This window comes from Marmota marmota, unplaced genomic scaffold (genome assembly GCF_001458135.2).
Source record: "Marmota marmota marmota unplaced genomic scaffold, marMar, whole genome shotgun sequence".
Lineage (NCBI taxonomy): Eukaryota > Metazoa > Chordata > Mammalia > Rodentia > Sciuridae > Marmota > Marmota marmota.
In genome coordinates this window covers 5,405,998-5,416,354 of record NW_025999880.1, presented here as the reverse complement: position 1 = coordinate 5,416,354, position 10,357 = coordinate 5,405,998, and the positions used below count along the sequence as shown (strand labels likewise).

The following is a 10,357-nucleotide window of genomic DNA, read 5'->3' as shown; positions in this document are numbered from 1 at the left end:
TGCTTGCATGCTCAGAAGCTGATGAGTCCCCCCCGCCCCCCCCCCCCGCCTAGGCCTTTGGAAACTCATCGTAGTTGAACGGTTGCAGTTAGTCACACCCTTACCTGACCCTTTTTCTCTCTCCTCCCACCCCCTCCACTCTGTTCTCTTCGGGATCCTTCTGACCTTCCTGGCCCCTGCAGAGCATACCTGGATGTCCAGGCAAGACTGGGCGAAGTTTCTGAGTGGCCCTTTGTTTAGGTGATGTCCTCAGACCTGGACCCCCACAGCCTCACTCCTCATCCCAACCAGAGATGGCTCACTTCGGATCGAGGGTTGACTACATCTCATCTCACGAATCTGCTGTAATATACGACGACAGCTTTTAAATGTGTATATAATCCATGATTTTTGGTTTGGTTTTGTTTTGTTTTTCTTGATGGTTTCCCTTCCCCTTCTCTATTCCCCGCCTCCTTTTAAATCTCTTTGAATCACAATTTGGTAGTAATTTTGACTTAGTCCAGTAGTCACCTAGCTTTAATATCTAGTCAAAAGCTAACCATAGTATAATTGTTATATTAAGGAGTTACTTTTTTTTTTTCTTTAAACAATTTTTTTTTTTTGCTCGTTTTGATTCTGTTCTCACTTTTAAAGGATGCTGAGATGGTGATGTTGCTCTCCATATTTTGGTACCAATTCTGAGACTATGAATTTTTCAGGTGGAACTTTAGCACACCACGCAGCTGTTGTGAGGAGGGGAGCGGGAGGTGGGCGTAAACTTTCTGTTTTGCGTTGTAGAGGAAGTGAGATGTAGTAGGCTAATTAACAGACTCTTTAGCGGTTCTTTTTTTTGTGATGTCTCTTTGTTAACCTAAGTATCTATTTTCGGCAATAAGGTAAGGACGACCATGTTTTGGGTGTCCTCCTTTTCTATAAGTGCTTTTTTTCTGTTGAAAGAGGTCATATTATAAGGTTTTTTGAAATTGTGAATTCTAAAAAAAAAAAAGAAAAAAAAAGAAATGTTGTAAATACAATTCCATTAACTACATAGAAACTATTAAGAAAGAGAGAATCAAGAAAAAAATATTTTTGTGAGGGAGTTGGTCCCAGGCAGTTTGATGCTCGGGAAGGAGGAGGGGATGGATGGAAGGTTGACCAAGTCCGGTACTGAGACTGAGGAACACCCAGCTGCCAGGACGACCCCGGACAAGTGAGGGCGCTGTCGAGCTCTGTCGTCAGTGCGATAGACCTATGAACTGTACTAGTATCCTACCAGCCTATCAACCTCTCTGTCTGTGCACAGCTTCAGATGTTACCGTCTAGCTAGATTTTTATTTAAAAATATGAAAAACTGCTTTTCCCAAGACGTTTTTTAAAGACAAAGCTACAATTTTAATATTTAACATATTTAAAGTTTCAAAGCACACCTGTTTGGCTTGGGGGCGGGTCAGGGAGGGGACATTCTTTTTCAGTCTTAATTTTTAAATATTTGATCATTTTCTATCGTCCAATCATTTCAGCACCTCCAAACGTTCCTAGGACCCTCTGCCTCTCTCCTCCCCCTCCCCTGCCGACCCCAGCCCCAGATCTGGGGGCCCCTGGGCCAGGAGTGGATACACCTGCATGAATACAACCTTTTCTCCATTCACTTTCTATTTACAAATTAGGAAAGCAACCTTTTGGTTTATATATTTTTTTTTAATACCTCAGTGCTGCAAGTATCACCAGAGAGGCTATGGAAGAATTTTTTTTTTTTAATTTATTGTAGATGTAAACAGAATTTTAAAAATAAAAAGTATAAACATCACTGCACTGTGACTGGTGGGAAAAACTGACAGTTTCCTGTTTGCACATGTTTAACATTTGGCTGTTATAATATATGGTCCTCGGTTGGGGAAAGACACTTATGATGAAGGATATTTTTTAATTTAACTTTTTTTTTAAATATTGGTAATAGGTCAGCAACAGCAACTTATAGAAGTACAACTCAATAGATGGCATTAAAACATATTGTAGTGTGGATATATATTTTTTTCTTTTTAAAAGATGTGATATTGACGTTTTATTAATATTTTTTAAATTGTTACGTTTATAAATTTGGTACTTAAGGCACAGCCAGTATGAGACACTGAATGCGACATTTATTATAAAGAGCTGCTGCACTCCTATTTTTATAAATTTTACTAACAAAGTAGACTAATGTAGACATTCACAGACATGGTAGGGCAAAAGCATCTTTAAACTAAAGACTTCAAAATACTAACTCAGAAAGAAAGAAAAAAAAGCCTTTTTCAATCCTTATTAAACAGCTACAGCATTTTTTTTAGAAGAGAGAATCATGTTCTTTGTTTTTCCAGTAAAATATTAGGTTGTTTGGAGAGATTTGCGGGGGGAGGGGGGATTTTTTTTTTCCTTCCTATTTTTTTTTAAATGTATTAATTTCCAAACAACCAGGTTAAGTAAAATGCTGGACGCTTTTAAAATATCAGAACTTCCTCAAATCATAAAATAACAAAATAGAAGTTTTATTTTAAGAAAAAAGAGACAATAAATTCCCAGATTCAGTGTCTAGCAAGGGGATTTAGTTACTTTTGTCCATGTTGGTGACGTACTGTATCCCCTTCCTTTTCTCTGCATCCCCATCACCTCGTAGAAGACTCTTGGTTGATCATTGTCTGTTAATAATGTATAAAATGGCTATCTTGTAAGCGTGCTGTCCTGGTACTAGTGTAGTGACTTTTTTTCTCCTCTTTCTTCTAGTACATATTGATAGGTATAATGTAATTAAGGTTTAAAAAAAAAAAAAACTAGACATAGTTATTCAGATTTAGGACCAGTAAGGATAGAACTTTCTCTTATTTATGAAAAGAAAAAAAAAATGCTGATAATTTTGGGGCAGTTTTTTCCTTTTAATTTTTTTTTTTCAATTTCAAGTTTAATTTTTATTTTTCCTGATCTGATGTGGTTTCATCTAACCCAAGGTCTCACAATGTTCAAATGCCGACCAACTCTACGGCATTTTGTGGATCCCCACCCCCCCTCACTGTGAAGGGGTGTGCCATACTACCTTAAATGCTAATGCTAGATATGCAAAACTGGATTTTTTTAATTTATTTTTTAAAAGAGGGAGGCATGGTATATTAAAATGATTTTACTAAGAGAAAAAAAAATATTTTTTTAAGAATGCTCAGAAGAAATTGATAATCTGTGTGAATATGTTTTAGATGTTTATATACCTTTTGAAGAGACCCAGTAGCCCATAGCACAAATCTCGTGGAAATCTGATATGTTTTAATGTGGCTACCTAGGTTAAGGTTCACGTTAGTCCCCCCACCTCATCTAGAAGTCCATTTCAAATGATTTTTGTAAATTCTTTTTAGCACTGATGTTCAGCCTCGTCTTTGTTTCAGTTAAGCTCAATGGCGAACCTGGGACCCACCTTTCACCTTCCCTGAGGGAGAAACCCTCTTGGCTAATGGCTCTTGGTGTAGCCACCGGGAACTCTGGCTTTCAGATCCATCTGCTGGAAGCCCCAACCTCCTCTTCTCCTGAGCAGAAGAGAGTGAGTGGCCGTGGGGTAGATGGAGTTGGCAAGCCGGGGTCTCCTCTCCAGGAGCCTCTGCAGAGGTTGGTGGTGGTCTTCCTCATCCCGCTCTGGACCACCAGACGGCCTCGTGCTCTATCCCAGTCGCTCATTGGCTTGATTCAAACGAAGCCCCAACAGGCCTTGCGTTTTTATCCTTCATAACCATCATCTTAATTTGAACTTGTAGCTTGGGCTTTAAGGTAGCATGGCTCAGTTGCTGTGGATTTAATGTCTCACTGCACAGCAGTTCACAGCCAGTGAATGTTACACACATCTTGCTAGACTAGTATAAAAATCATTGGGTAATTGTTGGTTCTAATGACCTGAAAGGTGTTCAGTTTTTGTTTTCCTTTTTTTTTCAATCTTCGAGTTTTCTTATTTTTGGTTATTTTGTTTTGTTTCATTTTGGATATATTTTTTTTCTTTTTTGGGGGAAAATTTTTATTTTTGGTTCCAACTAGAAAAACAAAACCTATTTTGATCTTTAGTGCAAACGAGGGCTAGGGACTTAGCCTCCACCACCACCACCACACTGCTTCATTCTGCCATTCACTCACTGCAGCATATTCAAGAATAAAGCAATATAGTTTACTACATTTTTTATTGAAGGTCAGCCATGCTTTCTGTATTATATTGCATATGAAATTGTTTACAAAAGAAACACTAACTCATACTTTATCAGTTGGAAGTGACACACAGGGACAGAGGGAGACTAGGGGGACAGGTGGGGAGGGGAGTTTTTTGGTTTTTTTTTTTTTTTTTTTTTATCTTGAATGTGCTTTACCAGCCAGGTGATCTTCCAAGGAAGACAAAAGCCAGGAGGGTAGAGGGTAGAGAAGAGGGACCGGCTGCAGGCAAGCACATTGGATAGAGACACTGGGGAGTTGCCCACCCTCACCCTAGAGCAGAAAACAAGCAGAGGTCAGCTCAGCTCAGTCCTGGGCACGGACACTACACCAGATGATGCTGGAAGTTAAGCAATACTTTAATACTGTCATGTGTTCGTTTTCTTTTTCTTTTTTCCTTTCACCAAAAAAAAAAAAAATAAGAATAATAATAATAAGTAAGTAAACTAAAGTACAAAAATCATGTGAATCAAACCCACCCCTCTCGGGGAGCAACCTTAATCCAAATACCCGGCTATCTAATAATCAGAATGTATTGTCTCAGACAGGATTTCGTTTCCGGGAGGCAGGGAGCGAGAGGGGAAGGGAACGGGGACTGAGAGACAAAAGTTCCAGAGCCTCCGTGGAAGGCTCCTGCTACTGTATTCTGTACATACTGTACCATCCCGTGTGGAGTCTGTGAGTGTGCTCTTGAGTAGCGTGGGCTAGCCAATCTGCCGTTCACGGTGTGTTGTAAACTCGGAATTCCATATGTAATAGGTTGCAAGTCTAAGCGTTTCATGTGGACATAAATGTATCTAAATAAAACTTTCCCTAGCACTGTGGCTGACCTCACCCTTACTTTTATACTTTAGTATGAAACCGATGAGAACTTTGGTAGTGAGTATTTTTTTTATATATATACATATATATGTATCTATATATATATATATCTATCTCAAGCATCTTTCAGGTCTTTGTGTGTGGCTTTCTTAAAGCCCTGTTGTAAAAAAATTACTATGTGGATGGCAGTCTCTCACATCACAGATGTGGAAAGTATAATTTTATATTTGTATTTTCAAATAAATAAGTTTGTGAAAGGTTTCCATCCTCTACTGTGGTCCAGAAATCAATGTGTTTGTCTGACAAAAAATAAAATAAAATAAACTGTTTTGAACAGAGTTGTCTGGTGTCCTTGCACAGTGGGAGAGGACTGGGGTGGGGAGAGCCACTGTGGGGGTTGGGGAGAGGGTATCACCGAGTCCCACCTGCCTCGCCTCGCCCCTTGGCTTGAGTGTTGATCTGGGGGCCTCCAACCAAGAAGTCCTTTCCCTGTTGAGCCATTGTAATGAGGGACTGGAGACCATTAAGGTGGAAAAGCAGGCCAGAAAGTAGGGCAGATTAATAGTGGAGGTGCTCAGAATCCCTGGGAGTTCAGGGAATACGTGGCAAAGGTCCTATGAGACTGTAGGACCCAGAAGTGGGGAACAGCATAGAAGAGCTAAGTGACCCCCTCTTGCCTGCCTCGGCTAGTTTCCAACAGTATGTGGGAGAAGGGGCCAGGGCACACTCCAGATGCCTGAATGGGACTGGAAGCCTGGCCTGTGTCCTTAAGGAATTCAGAGTTTTGCCAAATAGAAATAACTAGCATCACAAAACTGAAGGTATAGAGAGAGATCCTCTGCAGTGTTTGCAACCTCCTGTTTACTAAGCAATTGAGAAGAAGCAGAAGAACCAAGACAGCTCATTGAGGACAAAGACCTGGTGGTAACCAGCGGGATTCCTCGGGTTTGTGGCCCCAGACACAGACAGCCAAGGCACCGGGTTTGTACGGAATAAAGCATGCAGTTTAGAGTATTCCTGTTGCTACTCCCTCAAGGCCTCGGGAAAAGCCCTGGTCCTCAGGACATAGCCTTCTTGGGTCCCTCCTCTGATTTCCTGCTTTAACAACCATCTTATGAGCATCCCCACTATACCAAGGACCTAGGGAGAGGCTGGAGAGAGTAGCACTGGGTGCCACGATAGCTCCTGTGTGTCTATAGACAGGGCCACAATACTCCAGTGTCCCATTACCTTGAAGGATTATCCCTGCTGTCCTCCAGAGACAGAAGAACCCTGGGGACTAGTGTGAGAAATGCCTTCCAGGAATTCTGAGCCGAGTGGTTCAGAGACCTGGAAAGGGCCATCTTGGCCATCCGCATTCTGATGGCTCAGCTCAAAAGAAGGTGAGGCCCAAGCACAGCCCAGGAGCCTAGAGAGAGGGAGCACAGGGAACAGGCACACCAGCTGTGAGCCAGACGGGTCACAATCTAGTTAGTCCTGCACCTGCTGCGAGCCTGTCTACAAAGAAGATAGGTCATATTTTAGTCAGCCTTTTCATTGCTGTGACTAAAAGACCTGATAAGGACAATTTTTAGAGGAGGGAAAGTTTATTTGGGGGCTCATGGTTTCAGAGGTCTCCGTCCATAGACAGCCGGCTCCATTCCCCAGGGCTCAACGTGAGACTGAACATCAGAAGGTGCAGTGGACAGAAGCAGCTCACATGATGATCTGGAAGCAGAGAGGGACTCCATTCACCTGACACAAAATATGTACCCCAAAGGCACACCCCCAGTGACCCACCTCCTCCGGCCAACACTATCCCCTTCAGTTACCTCTCAGTTAATCCAGTTAGGGATTAATTCACTGATTGGGTTAAGGTCCTCATAACCCAGTCGTTTCTCCTGAACCTTCTTGTGTCATCGCACACATCAGCTTTTGGGGGCCACCTTATGTCCAAACAATAACAGGTAATTTGTCCATGGTCAGAATGAAACCTCATCTCTAGGACATCCTGCTGCCCCTGGGTTCAAGGCTGGTGACCAGTGTCAGCATCAGGACTGGGTGAGCCTGGGAGGTGGGGTGGGTGGGGGACCTCGAACCTAAGTGCCCACCTAAACCAATGAAGAGGTAGAAAAATACCAATTAGAGGAAAAATATTTTTTCACACTCTAGTGTTTCATAGAGAAACATTAGAAAGAGAATAGAAAAAAATCAAAAACTGGGAAAGGAAAAGAAACAACAGTAGGCAATTTAATATACAAAATAAGATGGAAAGAATGAAATTAAGTAAATCCAGCACTGTCTCAATACTAATGGATTGAATTTGCTACTGTTACAAAACAGTAACAGTTTGGTGGCTGGAGGAGTTGGTGGGGAAGAGCCCAGTTCAATGCCGGGTACAGAAACACATATAAGTGATAAAGAAGGCTGAAAATAAAGGGGTGACAAAGAAAATAGGCAAATGCAAACCAAATAAAGGACAGGAATTAAGTGTCAGTATCAGATGTGATGAAACTTAACTTTTACTTTTTTAATTGACTTTTTTGGTGCCAGGGATTGAACCCAAGGGTACTTAACGACTAAGCTACATCCCCAGCCCTTTTTATTTTATTTTTTTATTTTGAGGCAGAGTCTCACTAAGTTGATTAGGGCCTCACTAAACTGCTGAGGCTGACTTTGAACTTGTGAACCTCCTGCCTCAGCCTCCAAGCCACTAGATTACAGGCATACACCACCAGACCCGGATAGAACTTAACTTTTAGCAAGCACCCTAGACACAATCGTTAAAAACAAGAGAGCAGTGATAAAACTTTGAATAGAGAATATCTATTTTTATGTATATCCATAGAACATACACAAAAATTTACTCAAATAAATTTTGCAGGAAAAAACCCCACAGATTTAAATAGGTAGCAATTTACAGCCCACCTTCCACTATCACCATCCATGTGGCTATAACCATGTAACTGCATGGAAATTAGGAAACAATTTTATGTATTCTTGGGTCAAAGAGGAAAGTTAAAGAAAATTACAAACTATCTAGAAAGTAACAATAAGCACACAGTGTATGGAAATCTATGACATGCAGCCAAAGCTGTACTCAGGAAAATGTATAGTTTTAAATGCCTTTGATGAGAAACTATTTTTTTTTTTCAGTGAAGAAACAGATGATTCATATTAATAAGGTAGCAGATAGTAACTTTAAAAAACCAGAAAGGAGAAAAGTATAGAGGCCAAAAGTGAAAGAGCAAATAAACATAAAACCTGGATATTTACAAAGATTAATAAATCCTCTTAAATAGAGGGGGAGAGCAAAAGTGTACAATATTAGGGACAAGAAAGAAGACATAAGTCATTGATAACAGAGGAAAGAATTAATAATGGCAACAAATCTAAAAATTGCAGAGGAATCAGAAAATATCCTGCCAAACATAAATTACCAAAACCAGTAAGATAAGTAGGAAACTGGGATATTACCACAAAGGGTAATGAATGAGTAATTAAAGGATCTAATGCTGGAAAACAGACTGTAGCCAAATGAGTTTATTTTCTGATAACTACAATGCCATTTAAACAAACTCATTTAAAAACCAAATGATAGAAAGGTATACCAAGCACTCCTATTTTATGAAGCACATGGTTCTGATGTCAAAACTCAATGCAGGGGCTGAGGTTGGAGCTCAATGGTAGAGTGCTTGCTTCACGTGTGAGGCACTGGGTTTGATCCTCAGCCCCACAGAAAAATAAGATAAAATGTGTCCATCTACAACTAAAAAAATTTTTTTAAACATTTTATTTTATTCATTTATTTAGTTATTTTTTCTATAAACTCAATACAGTACTAAAAAAAATACACCTACACACTTAGGAGCTCACATGCAAAAATTCCAAATATAATTTTAGTAAGTAGACTACTGCAATGTATCAAGGGTATAATATAATAAGATGAAGCAGGACTTCTTTCAAGAATGTAAGCATATTTCAATATCAAGAAATCTCTGATCACAATCCATTATATAAGGAAGGATTTATGTGGTCCATTATCTAAAGGAGAAAAATGTAGTCATAACATAAATGTTAACAAAGCATTTGAAAAATATGGCAGCTATTTCTAATTAAAACACCACAAAAGTTGAAACAGAAAACAATTATATACAACATAATAAAGACTATTTTCTAAACCCAACATTAATTATTATTATAAATAGTAAAACAAAATATTTTAATTAAAATAAATTTGTAGGTTGCTTCTATCACTAGTAATATTTAATATTGTCTTGGAGTTTCTAAAGGGAATAGAATAAAATACATAAACATTGGAACGAAAAGACAAAAATGTGGTTATATTCCTAGAAACTTCAAGATACCCCAGTAAAACAAACAAGCACATGAAAATTGCCACTGAAATTGATATTAAACTTGGAAAGATGACTAGATGCATGATAAATATACCAAAAAAAAATAGCCTGCTCTTCAGCAACAATCACCTAGTAATGGAAATAGGGAAAAAAAGTTTAGGAATGAATTTTATAAGAAAGATATATGCTCTATAATAATGGTTGAACTCCCCAACACTAGGGAGATGGTCGAATAATGTATGGTACATCCACACCATAGAAAATTAGGCAGCCATGAAAACAAAAGAGACCTATATTATAATGGATGACTTGAAGGAATTTGTGAGGTACTATTGAATTAGGCAAAATAGCTACAAAAATGCATATATTAAATGCTTTTTGTTGTTGTCGTTTTTCAGATTAAGCCAACCAAACTACGTATGAGCCAGGCATGGTGGTGCACACTTATAATCCCAGCTACTTGGGAGGCTGATGCAGGAAGATTGGAAGTTTGCAGCCAGCCTGGCCAATTTAACAAGACCCTTTTTCAAAATAAAAAATTAGAGAAAGGCAGAGATGTAACTTAGTAGTAGAGTACACCCAGGTTCCATCCCCGGTACTAAAAAAAAAAAAAAAAAAAAACCTTACATATGTATATGTGTGTATGTGTGGACCTTACATACATATGTACCTTACATACGTGATTACATGAGCACAAAGAAAGGGGTATGATCTATGTTGTTTACATGGTTACCTGGTACGGGGGCAGGATGAGAAGGAAGACTGAAGTGGAAAAATGGGCTAGGGTGAAGAGAATACAAACCAGGAAACAATGCTTAAGAATTGCAATATTAGTTAATCAAAAATTAGCATGATATGTTGAATTTTTAAATTGAAGAACAAAAAATAAAATATTTTCAAAAGAAAGCTAGAATAGGACTGGGGTTGTGGCTCTGTGGTAGAACGTTCCCCTAGCATGCATGAGGCACTGGGTTCGATCCTCAGCATCACATAAAAATAAAATAAAG

At 39.3% G+C, this 10,357-nt stretch overlaps 1 protein-coding gene across 1 annotated transcript in view; it reads left to right on the top strand.

Annotated features, from left to right (window-relative positions):
* The window catches only part of Msi2 (musashi RNA binding protein 2), a 371,527-nt gene extending 366,899 nt beyond the window's left edge, over positions 1-4,628 (top strand). Inside the window, exon 14 of the mRNA XM_048788477.1 lies at positions 183-4,628. The gene's annotated coding sequence lies outside the window, so the exon portion shown is untranslated. The remainder of the gene's footprint in view (positions 1-182) is intronic.
* Positions 4,629-10,357: the final 5,729 nt, after the last annotated feature.